This window comes from Notothenia rossii (assembly GCF_949606895.1).
Source record: "Notothenia rossii genome assembly, chromosome: 3".
NCBI lineage: Eukaryota > Metazoa > Chordata > Actinopteri > Perciformes > Nototheniidae > Notothenia > Notothenia rossii.
The window spans coordinates 52,075,054-52,085,709 of NC_136901.1; the positions used below are offsets into that span (position 1 = coordinate 52,075,054).

Genomic DNA, 10,656 nt, shown 5'->3' on the forward strand with positions numbered 1-10,656 from the left:
TTATTGTCTTCATTGTTAGTTTATACATGCCTAAAACAACCTCAAGCTAAATCTAAAAGTTGATGGCTAAATAAGAGCGTTTGAGAAATTGTGCAAGGCATACAGTAATAGTCTGAATAGTCGATTAATTGTTTTATTAATCGATAGATTAATCGATTATCAAATGAGTCGTTTGTTGCAGCCTAGTTATCCCATGTATAAATAAAACGTGTTATTCAGCAACCCTTGCAATTTGGGATTTTATTTTTGGTTGGTAGACCTCGGTGAGCTGGTCATTTCAAAAGTAGCTCACCAGCCAAAAAAGTGTGGGCACCCCTGCTCTACGCCTTTCCACCGCTGGGTCTAATGCCCCACTCCTGGAGGGGGTGAGACAAGAACAGTTGTCGGTCATTCTGGTAGCCCCAGGTCTAGTGACACATATGATGGTGGGCCAGCCCTGGACAGTTCCTCAGTTCCAGGGGCACTGTCTCAGGAAGCGGGTATATTAGGGGCGTTACCCACTCTGGGCCAACCTCTCCAGGCTTGGCTCCTGAGAGGGACAGGCTGAGAAGGGGTGGACTGTCTGACAAAGTTATAGAGAGGCGAAGTCCCGCCCATCTACTTCCGACCCATGGGACCCCGGAAGCGGAAAATATACATTGACGTCAATGGAGAGAGAAAAGTCATCTTTCGATCCCGTTTGAATTGTGCCACGAATGACACATATGATGTTTGTCAAATTAAAAGAACATTTTGCAAGTCAAAAAAATAAAAATGTGTCGTAAAACTGTGAAGTTACAATTTTGTTTGTGTGAAACCGCTCAGTGAACTACAGGTCTCTGGTCTCGCACAATACGCGTCACCATCACAAAGATGGCTGTCACGTTAGTAAATTTCACCTGTTTCTTTCAGAATGAGGCGAAAAAGTATAAAACGAGGTGAAAATCACTACAAGTCTGGGCATGTTGAGAGCTGTACATACACGAAAGGGAGCGGTTCTGTAAGAGCCAGCATGCGGGACCGGCTTTACAAGGTTTCAGTGAGTAATATGAGTGCAATGTTTAAGGTTAATGTCAGCTAGCTAACAAGGTACACTAACGTGTTTTGTTTTAGAAACTAGTTTTCTCCTTAAGAACTTTGTGGTGTCTGTGTATGCTGTGGATAACATTAGTGTTCACAAGAACAAGATACACTCCCGTGTTTTGTTTTAGTTGCTCTTCAGATTGAAACGGCCAGTTCTATATCGACTATATGTGTGATCTCCTTTTTACATCTCGTTGTGTCATTTGAGTTTATTTGCTGTGTGTAGATTCAAGGATTTTGGTTATCTTGTCCAGGGATGCAAACTTGTCACCTTTCGGCGAAATTCTCCGTTTTGAATCCAAAATAGGTCGTTTTTGTGATTCCTGTAGATCTGCAATAAAAATATTTTTGGGGTATGGGAGGGGGTCTGGGACCCGGATTAATGTGCGGCCGCGAGCTTTTTTTATATATATTATAATGAAGCGCGAGCTGTGTGCTCGAGTCTTCCTGCCTGTCGGCTCTGCTCATGATGTATAATAAGCCTCTGCTGCTCGGCGATGATGGTCTAGCTTCAGCAGCTACATTACCTACGGTGCGTTCGTTAATATTAACTGTGCGTCCGGAGTCCCTGTGGCACAGACTGGACCGCTGGTGAACAGCTGTTAGAACGGGCCGTTCAGGTGTTCACAGTAGAGCTCCCTGTCGGAGCGGCAGAGCGTGATGTGCACTGAAAAGTTTTTTTTTCCCGTCGCAATATTATCGTTGAGCTAGCTAACTAGCATACATTGTCACTATCTGCTAACGTTAGCTTTAGCCTTCGTTTTCTAATCGTTTTTTTCATAGGCTATAAACAGAGGTGGTATAAGTATATCTTGTAATTGATTAAAATTAGAAGTACTCAGTTCTTGTACTTGAGTAAAAGTAGAAGTACCAGAGTGTAGGAATACTCTGTTACAGTAAAAGTCCTGCATTCCAAATGTTCCTCAAGTAAAAGTAGAAAAGTATTATTATCAAAATATAGTGAAAGTAGCGACAGTAAAAGTAGTCATTTTGCAGATTGGTCCATTTCAGAATAATATGATATGTTTTATAATGATTGATCATGAAAGTGTTCTCAAAGCTGGTAAAGGTGCAGCTAGTCTGAATGACTTTGTATACTGCAGGGTAGCTTTTGGATTTACTCCAGGTGGAACTAAAGTCTGATTTAACACTTGATTATATTTCACATCATTCATCCACATCTGTAAAGTAACTAAAGGTATTACATACATGTAGTGGAGTAAAAGTACACCATTTACCTCTGAACTGTAGTGGAGTAGAAGTACAAAGTAGCAAAACATTGAAATACTTAAGTAAAGTACAAGTATCTCAAAATTGTGCCCAAGTATAGTACTTGTTGAGTTTATGAACTTAGTTACTTTACACCAGTGGCTATAAAGATAGAAAGACTAAGCCTTGCACAGAGGCCTGAAAATACATTTTCAAAATGCTCAACAGTGCTGCCAAAATTATAAACTGACTACTACACAATTAAAATAAAGGCTTTTTATATATTTCTATTAGATGTGACTCTATGGCGTTTCTGTTAATATTAACACTGCTGCTTTAGTTGTTCTGACTGCTAAAATCCTGTTATTCCTCATTTTAAAGCCGATATTCTGTGGGGTCAGGGGGCTTGGATCCTTGTCACCTTTTTCATACCTGATGAGTTTGCATCCCTGTTAATTTGTTTGGTTATCTAGGCACAGCTGTGTGTGACTCCCTCTGGTACACTGGTATGTGTTTTCCTAATGTAGAGAGCATTGATTAATTAATAAACTACACACTGACTCTAGATCCTGACCAAATCCTTATTTTTTGATCAAATGTTTTTCAAAAAAATGTATTGTATATTATATAACAGCTGCACATCACAGACCGGAGTCTCTGCTACTGTGGACCACGAAGGAGGGGATCATCATCCCCATCCCCAAAGACCCTGCATGGCATGGAAATCTCCTCCTCCTGGAACAATTCTACACCCAGCATATGCTCCCTGTGTTGGCCAGTAGAGAGGAGGACATTTAAATAAACATACTCTTAACACCCTCGGACTCTGCGTTGTGTTTCGTATGTGTGATGGGGTGTTATGCAGAGGGGAGGAAAACAGGACACAGCAGATTGGGATTGTGGTGGAGATGCTGAGCAGTTATTTAATTGTTGCGTGTAATTATTATTATACTGCGTGCTTCTTAGTTATTCCATCTTTTGCTGTAACATGGATCTGTATGTAACTCTATATTTACTTGTTATCTACCACACTTCCTTCTACATCATACACCATCATTATACATGGTGTATATAGGATATATATATATTTGTATAAATATCTGTAAATTGTATAATTTTATTTTTCGTATTTGGGATTTCTCTTTTGTCCACTCAAATACACTTGGCCCTTTCTCTTTTCCATGTGGAAAATGGCAGCTGCATATTCTGCTTTTCTCATCTGCTCCCTGTCTGCTCATCTACGATGAGAAAATTATATAATTAATTACTTATAATCATTTAAACCTGTTATTACCAATATTTCACAAATTCTTCATGTAAACTTAAGAGCACAGCTGTATGTTGAGTATGTCAGCTTTGCTTGGTTCATCTTACTGGGGGGGGGGGCTGCTACATGGATGTCGGTGCAGTCCACAATAATTTTGCAGCTGAAGGCAGAATGAATTTATTATTGACTCAGAATGAAGCACAACTTAATGTCATACAATACATTGACTTTATTTGTAATTGTGTAAAAAAAATATGAGCATTGATTAGCAAGCAGGACCTGCAGGAACAGAGAATGGTGATGGATGGAGCTGGGAAGAGAGAAGAATAAAGAAAACAGATCAACTTTATTATCGGATATTAAAAATTCAATTTCAAAACAAGTTGCCGCTCCAACAGTTTTCTAGTGTGTAAAGATGATTTCACATGACCAATGCAAAATATCACACTCAATACATGTGTGTCTCTGAGGGGTGCATTGTGCCTTTGATGTATATAAATAATATACCATAACCAAATACTATTACGTACAGTGGAAATCAGGTTGCCAAAGCAGGTCAGTCCAATGTGCATGTTCCTCAGGGTCTCAGCAGTTACAGGTGAGGTAAAGAAAATAAAAGAGAAAAAGGTCAGTAACAACACTTTAAAGTAACAACACTGAATAATTATCTCTTAATAATTTTCTCTCAGTAATCACTCAACTACTGTCTTTCCAACAAACAGATTGACTCACTCTCACTATCATCACAATGAAACACGTCCAGAAGAATGTCATGCAAAGCTGCCTGCCTGCCTTCCTTCCTTCGACTCTCCCTGAACTGCCTGATCTTTTAATGGTCAATGTTAACCATTTGTGCAGATAGCATTAAGTAGAAAAGATCGCTGATACTAATGTGGCGTTAGCCTACCTCCCGCCCCCTTAGCACCTGGTGGAGGGGGCGATAGGCTACTCTTCAAATGTTTCACAAAATACTTACCATCATGACTACTCTTACTGTTTAACATTTTGGTTTACTTCATGTTAAGGCTAATACAAATGACAAGGCTAAGTAATGTAATATAATGCTAACTAACATGCTCGCTACTAGCTAGGTAGCTAACTTGACTATGTTCCATGCAAAACATGTAGCCTATATTGCCTGATATGTTTGGTCCAACGACTCCTGGTCCTTTCATCAGACGGGAAGCGATAGAACGAGCAAGTGGTATGATCTCTTTTGTGATTACAACCTCGTACAAAGCACACAGGCATCTTGTAAAAGTGAATTTATTGGAGCAATCTCTTATATTTATTGGAGGGAATAAATCAGTCTTCTTCTTCCTCTTTGCTTTGCGAGTCACAACCAGTCTTGGAGCATTATCGCCTATGACATCACTTACGCGACCCAGAATGCATTTGGGATTTGTAGTCTTTCTAGTTGCGTATTATTCATAGTCTTATATTTCAGCATTTTTACGACAAACTGTGACTTTTTTTGCATGGAAATGATTGTTTAAGATTGACAAACATCATATGTGTCATTCGTGGCACAATTCAAACGGGATCAAAAGATAACTTTTCTCTCTCCATTGACTTCAATGTATAATTTTCCGCTTCCGGGGTCCCATGGAGGCTCCCGGAAGGGGAGGGACTTCGCCTCTCTATACAGACTATCCAGGTAGCAAGGGCGGGATCCACCACAGCCTGTTACAGGACGAAGTGACTGGGATTCCTACTGTTACTGGAACTGGTGCAGCCGGGCGTTTGGTTCACAAACCATCGACCTGAAGGACGCTTACTTTCATGTTGAAATTGCTAGAAAGCCAAAACACAGGAAGTATTTGCGTTTTGCCTTTCAGTGGATAGCCTACGAGTACAACAGACTACCATTCGGCTACTCCCTGTCCCCACGCACGTTCAGCAAATGTGTGCCAACAGCGCTTCAGCCACTTCGCGGCCATGGCATGAGGGTTTTATTTTATCTCAACGACCTCGTAGTCATGGCCAGGTCCAGGGAATGGGCAGATGTTCCACACAGCCCAATTGATCTTACACCTAACCTTGGGGGTTTGCGTTCAATTGGAAGAAGAGCAGTCCCATTCCTCACCAGCAGCTGGGGTATCTGGGGATTTTGCTCAATGCAGCCCCCATCGAGAGCGAGGGGTACGCCCCATTGAGAAGGAGGGCAGGCTACGTACCACTCTGTCAGAGGACAGACAGACGTGGTGCGAGGAAGGGAGTCTAGAGCCTCTGTCCGGTACATTGGGCTCTATTCTTTCCTAGCTATAGCAAATGGTGGACAAGGGGCTTGCTCATGCCACAGTCAAGGTGTATGCAGCAGCCATCTCGTCCTGTCATGCGGGATTTGGCGGCAGACTAGTCTTTAGCCAACCACTTATAAAGCGTTTTTTGCAGGGGATCAGGAGACAGCGCCCAGTGGTGCTCGAGGCTTTGTTTAAGAAACCGTTTGAGCCTCTACAGCTCTCCTCCCTGAAGGCGCTATCCTTGAGAGAGAGAGAAGCAAAAAGAAACAGCTTTGCTGCTTGCTTTGACTTCTGCCAAGAGAGTATGCGAACTGACCGCTCTATCGGGGCACCCAAGTTGCCTTCTGGTTCGTGGTGACCGTAGCAGGGCGACACTCAGACCGAACCCCTCCTCTGTTCCCAATAACCTAAGGAGTTCTTCCAGGTCGAGGGTTATACAGCTAGACGGCTTTAGTCGTCCACCTATGCAGGGCGGTGTCTTGGTCCACGCCAGGCCCGTTCATAAGGTGAGTATCTGTTGGACATGTCTGGCTCCTTTTTCATCGTCGGTGCTTGCAGGGGCAACACAGGACTGGTGAAAGGAGGAGAGCTGTGGGTCAGTAAGCTGTATCTGACCCCTTGGACATAATGCACTTACGTTGGTGCGCAGTAAGCCCTTTACAGGGCTGGAAGACTCCGGCGGGGAGAGCCTTCCCCACTACAGTCCATGCATACTTTACACGAGGTAAGCGTGTGTGAGCGTGGGGGACATGGTGCACTTACGTTCTCCCCATGCTCCACAGGCGGAGCCCTCTACCTAGGATCCCTGTCTTTCCTATGCCGCTTGCTGAAGAGGGTGTAGGATGACAGTCAGGAGGTGTAGCTGCCTTATATGCGCGCACATTCAGGTAGGCTCGCCCTGATTGGCCCGCTACGTTTATACAACTTCAGTGTGTGAACGCTTGCGTGTCATTGATGAGAGTAGTACCCATAGAGTCCAGTAGAGGGCTCCGCCTGTGCTTATAGAACTAGGGTTACAATACGTAACCCCCCATTAGTTTTTTAAAACTTGCAATATACCTTGAGTACATTTTCTGAATTTGTGCTGCTCACTCTGGAGCCACAAAAGGCTCTATACAACATTGTACCACTATTTTCAGTTATCCAGTAGTATTTCATAAGACCATTAAATATACAATCTGTTAATTGGTTGAGTTCCTCTTTCAAGCTATATTGGTGTAAATCATGTGAAAAAAACCTGTTTCTATCTAACACAGCCTTTATTTGTGTGTATTTATTCGAAAGGATCTTGCCTTTACTATCCATCAACCGTAACATTATATGACCGCTCTGTTTAGGTCACTAAAAACGTAATTTGGCTTAAAATTAGATCAGTTTGGTATTTAACTTAAGGTAAAATGGTGTGTCCTATACATCTGATCACCTTTGCTTCAGTTGTTATTGTACTAGCAGTTGTAGAAGTGGCAATTATTAGCAGCAGAGGCAGCTGTTGTAAAGCAACACATTTATAACCAGTTTCCTGCCGTTAAAACTTGAACGACCTCACAGCAACAAAAATAGTGAAATTCTTCCCTTCCTTCATTTCCCTCTCATTCCCGTTTCTCCCAAGGTGACCCTGTCTCCTCCCTCCCCCATTCTTTCCATCACACACTCCCCTAATACTCTGTCAGTCAGAAAATAACCTTAGCTGTGTGTGTGTGTGTGTGTGTGTGTGTGGGTGTGTGTGTGTGTGTGAGTGTGTGGGCATTAGCTGGTTGTGTGGTTTGCATGGATTTGAGGGGGAGAGTAGTCAAGAGGCAACTATAGAGGGAGGATGTTAAGGAAGCAAAACAAAGTGAGGAGGAAAGACAGACAGAGGAACATGACGAATCATAAAGAGGGAATAAGGAAATTATGTTTTGTTTGATGCTGCTGCTGTTAACTTGTCAGGAACGGTGTGTGGACATAATACAAGTTTACCTACAAACCAGGTTGTGTGTCAAAGAAATGGCAGACATGTTTTTACATAGAGACATTTCCCTCTCAAAGACAAAGTCTAGTCTGCTGTTCTCAGCTTGGCAAAATAATCATAATTATTTGTGTTCAGGAGTTCCTTTGTTCCTTATGTGCTGATTAAAGAAAGCTGTGGGCTATATGCCGCAGAATGTTTAATATATTTTCATCATCAAATACATACTCGTAAATTCTAGAAGTATGGTGTTTTTTTTCCTGTGCATCTACTACTAAAGTTAGTGCTCGGAAACCTCTGTGACGCCAAACAAACCTTTGAGGATTCATTTTGTATTTGTTTGAGTAACTAAAGCTGAAAATTTACATTCTAAGACATGAACAGATAATATTTAGGCAATTTACTTTACCTAGGATAACTTTCAGGTTCCATTTGCTCCAAATACTGGAGGATCAAATTATTGAATTAAGCTAAAACTGAGAGATTCCAAATCAAAAATCAACAGCAATCAGCTTGATAGTTTTTAGAAGGGATGATTACCACTGTTAAATATGTTCTTTATTCTCGCGTCCAGGAGAGAAGCTTTAAAATGAGACTAAATGGAGTCTCTGAAAAGATTCAAATGGGATACTTTAATTAAAAAAGGCGCGGTAGTGTTACAGACAGAATATTGTTCCGGCAGAAAACAGCTGTGATCTGGCTCTCCTGAGCAAGAAGAGAAGAGACCGGATCTCTCCTCCGGCGCTGTTATATATCCTCTGCTGGCTCCTCCCCGCCAGCCGGCTCACCTCGTCTCCAATGTCCGTTATTGCATTTAAACAGAGGATAGGTTCTTTTCACATTCAATATATGCTTAACACGCCGTTTCTCCTCATATTCTCTTTCATCACTTTTCATTTAACACATTCTAAACGCTGTAATCAATACTCTAAACAATACTTCTCGGCTCGTTTGGTTTCCGGTCATTCCGGATGTTGTCACATGCTACTCTCGTCTGTAAACAATAATGTATTCAAATAAACTGTACTTTCATTTAATATTCAACATGGTAGTACCTCGACATCTATAGTTGTAGTGTTAAATCCGTAGGTTTCGGTTTGCACCACTCCATATCATTTCGCTACTCAATTCACCTCTTTAGGAAATCGTATATTAGCCACATGCTAAATGCTAACCGTAGATGAAGGATTTTCAGAATAAAAGCTTAACTGCTTGTGCACAAGAATTTCTGTTTTTTCAGTATAAAAGAGCGTTTAAACTGACGGTATGTTTAAGCTACATTATACCATCAAAACATTGATTTTAATTTCTAACACCACTCAGAAAAATACAGAGTGTGTTGTTTGCTTATGCATTGTAAAGACCCTTAAGGAAATTGTGTGATTTCTGACATTCTCCAATAGCAGGTTGATTAAAAGTGACCTATCATGCAAAATGCACTTTTGTACGTCTTTTATACATGAATATGTGTGTCAGGGAACTCACCAAGTGTCAGGAAACACAACCCTCTCTATTTTCCTTCATACCCAAATCTCTAAAAACGGGGCTGCAACGGATCTGATACAGACTGATACAGATTTGAATTATTTTCTACGTCACAGAAGTGGTGCTCCGCTTAGTGGTCAATTTTCCACCTATCAGGGGAATGTGGGGTTGGGCCACGGCCGGCCATTGCCGCTCGAAAGCACTGGAGATGCTGTAGTACATTTGCCAGGCCTGTAAGTGGCGCTGTAGTCTGCCACAAAAGCAGCGAAGAAGACTTCCCGCGCATGGTTGCCCTTCTGTTTATTCTCCTCTGTGGCTCTTTTTCTCCCTCCCCGAGGCAAGCGTTTGCTCCCGCTGCTGTAATTCAATGCAATCCCTCCCCGTCGAGGCAAGCACTGTAATTCTCTCCGGTAGTCCACCAGCAGATGACAAACACCAACCTCTCCGCCTCTTCCACATCACCTACCGTGCAGCAGAGTTTCAGTTCGGTTTTCTTTCGCTGGTCAAGATGTCCGTTAAAGTTGAAATCTTCTGGACAAAATTTGAAAAGTGCCGGTCAAATGTCTTCTTTGTTATTTATTGAGCTTTAAAACAAATGAATAACGACTCTATATTATAATATAAGAATAAAACACGCAGGACGGAGATATATTTTTCTCCCCCTCTTCTGACTTGATCAGAGTACGCTCCCCTCTCCTGCAGGGGGGCGTGGTCAGCTGCAGCTCACGGAATCAGCCCCCTGCAAAAACAGGGCTGGAGAACAGAAAATAGAGCGAAATGAGGCATGGCTAAAATGCATGATCTGTTTGGTATTTTGAAAAAAAAACTATATTTATATACTTTATATAGGTATGGCCCTACAATATATTGTTCAAATATAGCATGAAAGGTCACCTTTAACAATTTAGATATCAGGCTAGTTTCTAACACAAGAGCAGGATAGGAACATGCTAATGCAAATCAGTCACAAACACTTAGCAAGCTTCTTTGTACTATTTCTGTATTGTACCCATGGACGAAGGATGAAACAATGGGTCCCTGGCCAGAGAAATGCACATGGCCCCACTACCTCTCCTCCAGTGGAGCATCCATACAGACTTTACAGTTATTTAGCCTTTTTTTGTTGCGGGACTATGTAGCCATTTTCAGTTTATTGATAGTTCCTTTTTGTCTCTTTGTGTTTTTCACCTTTTCATAGATGGTAGTATCTATTTTTGTGTCTCAGTTGTCATTTTATGTTTCTTCATGGTCGATCTGAGTCTCCTGCTTGACTCCTTGAGGGGTTGGGTTTACATCTGATAATTACTAAATCTGAAGTACTGAACCTGCTTATTAAATTGGAAACCTTAATTCACCAATCAGGATTTGACTTGTAAGACTACAACAACAGATTAAAGGTCCCCTATGATACGGTTTCTCATCAATATAGCAGTGGCGGGCCG

General features: G+C 41.8%; 2 long non-coding RNA genes across 2 annotated transcripts; one reads left to right on the top strand and one right to left on the bottom strand.

Annotated features, from left to right (window-relative positions):
* Positions 1-677: 677 nt before the first annotated feature.
* LOC307031287 lies at positions 678-3,089 on the top strand. Its single transcript, XR_013805911.1, has 2 exons — positions 678-1,018; positions 2,906-3,089. It is a non-coding gene; the product is annotated as an uncharacterized lncRNA (long non-coding RNA).
* Positions 3,090-3,272: 183 nt separating this feature from the next.
* On the bottom strand, positions 3,273-5,021 carry LOC307031286. The gene is made up of 2 exons (XR_013805910.1): positions 4,069-5,021; positions 3,273-3,848 (listed from the first exon to the last, which is right to left on the bottom strand). It is a non-coding gene; the product is annotated as an uncharacterized lncRNA (long non-coding RNA).
* Between the last annotated feature and the right edge of the window lie 5,635 nt (positions 5,022-10,656).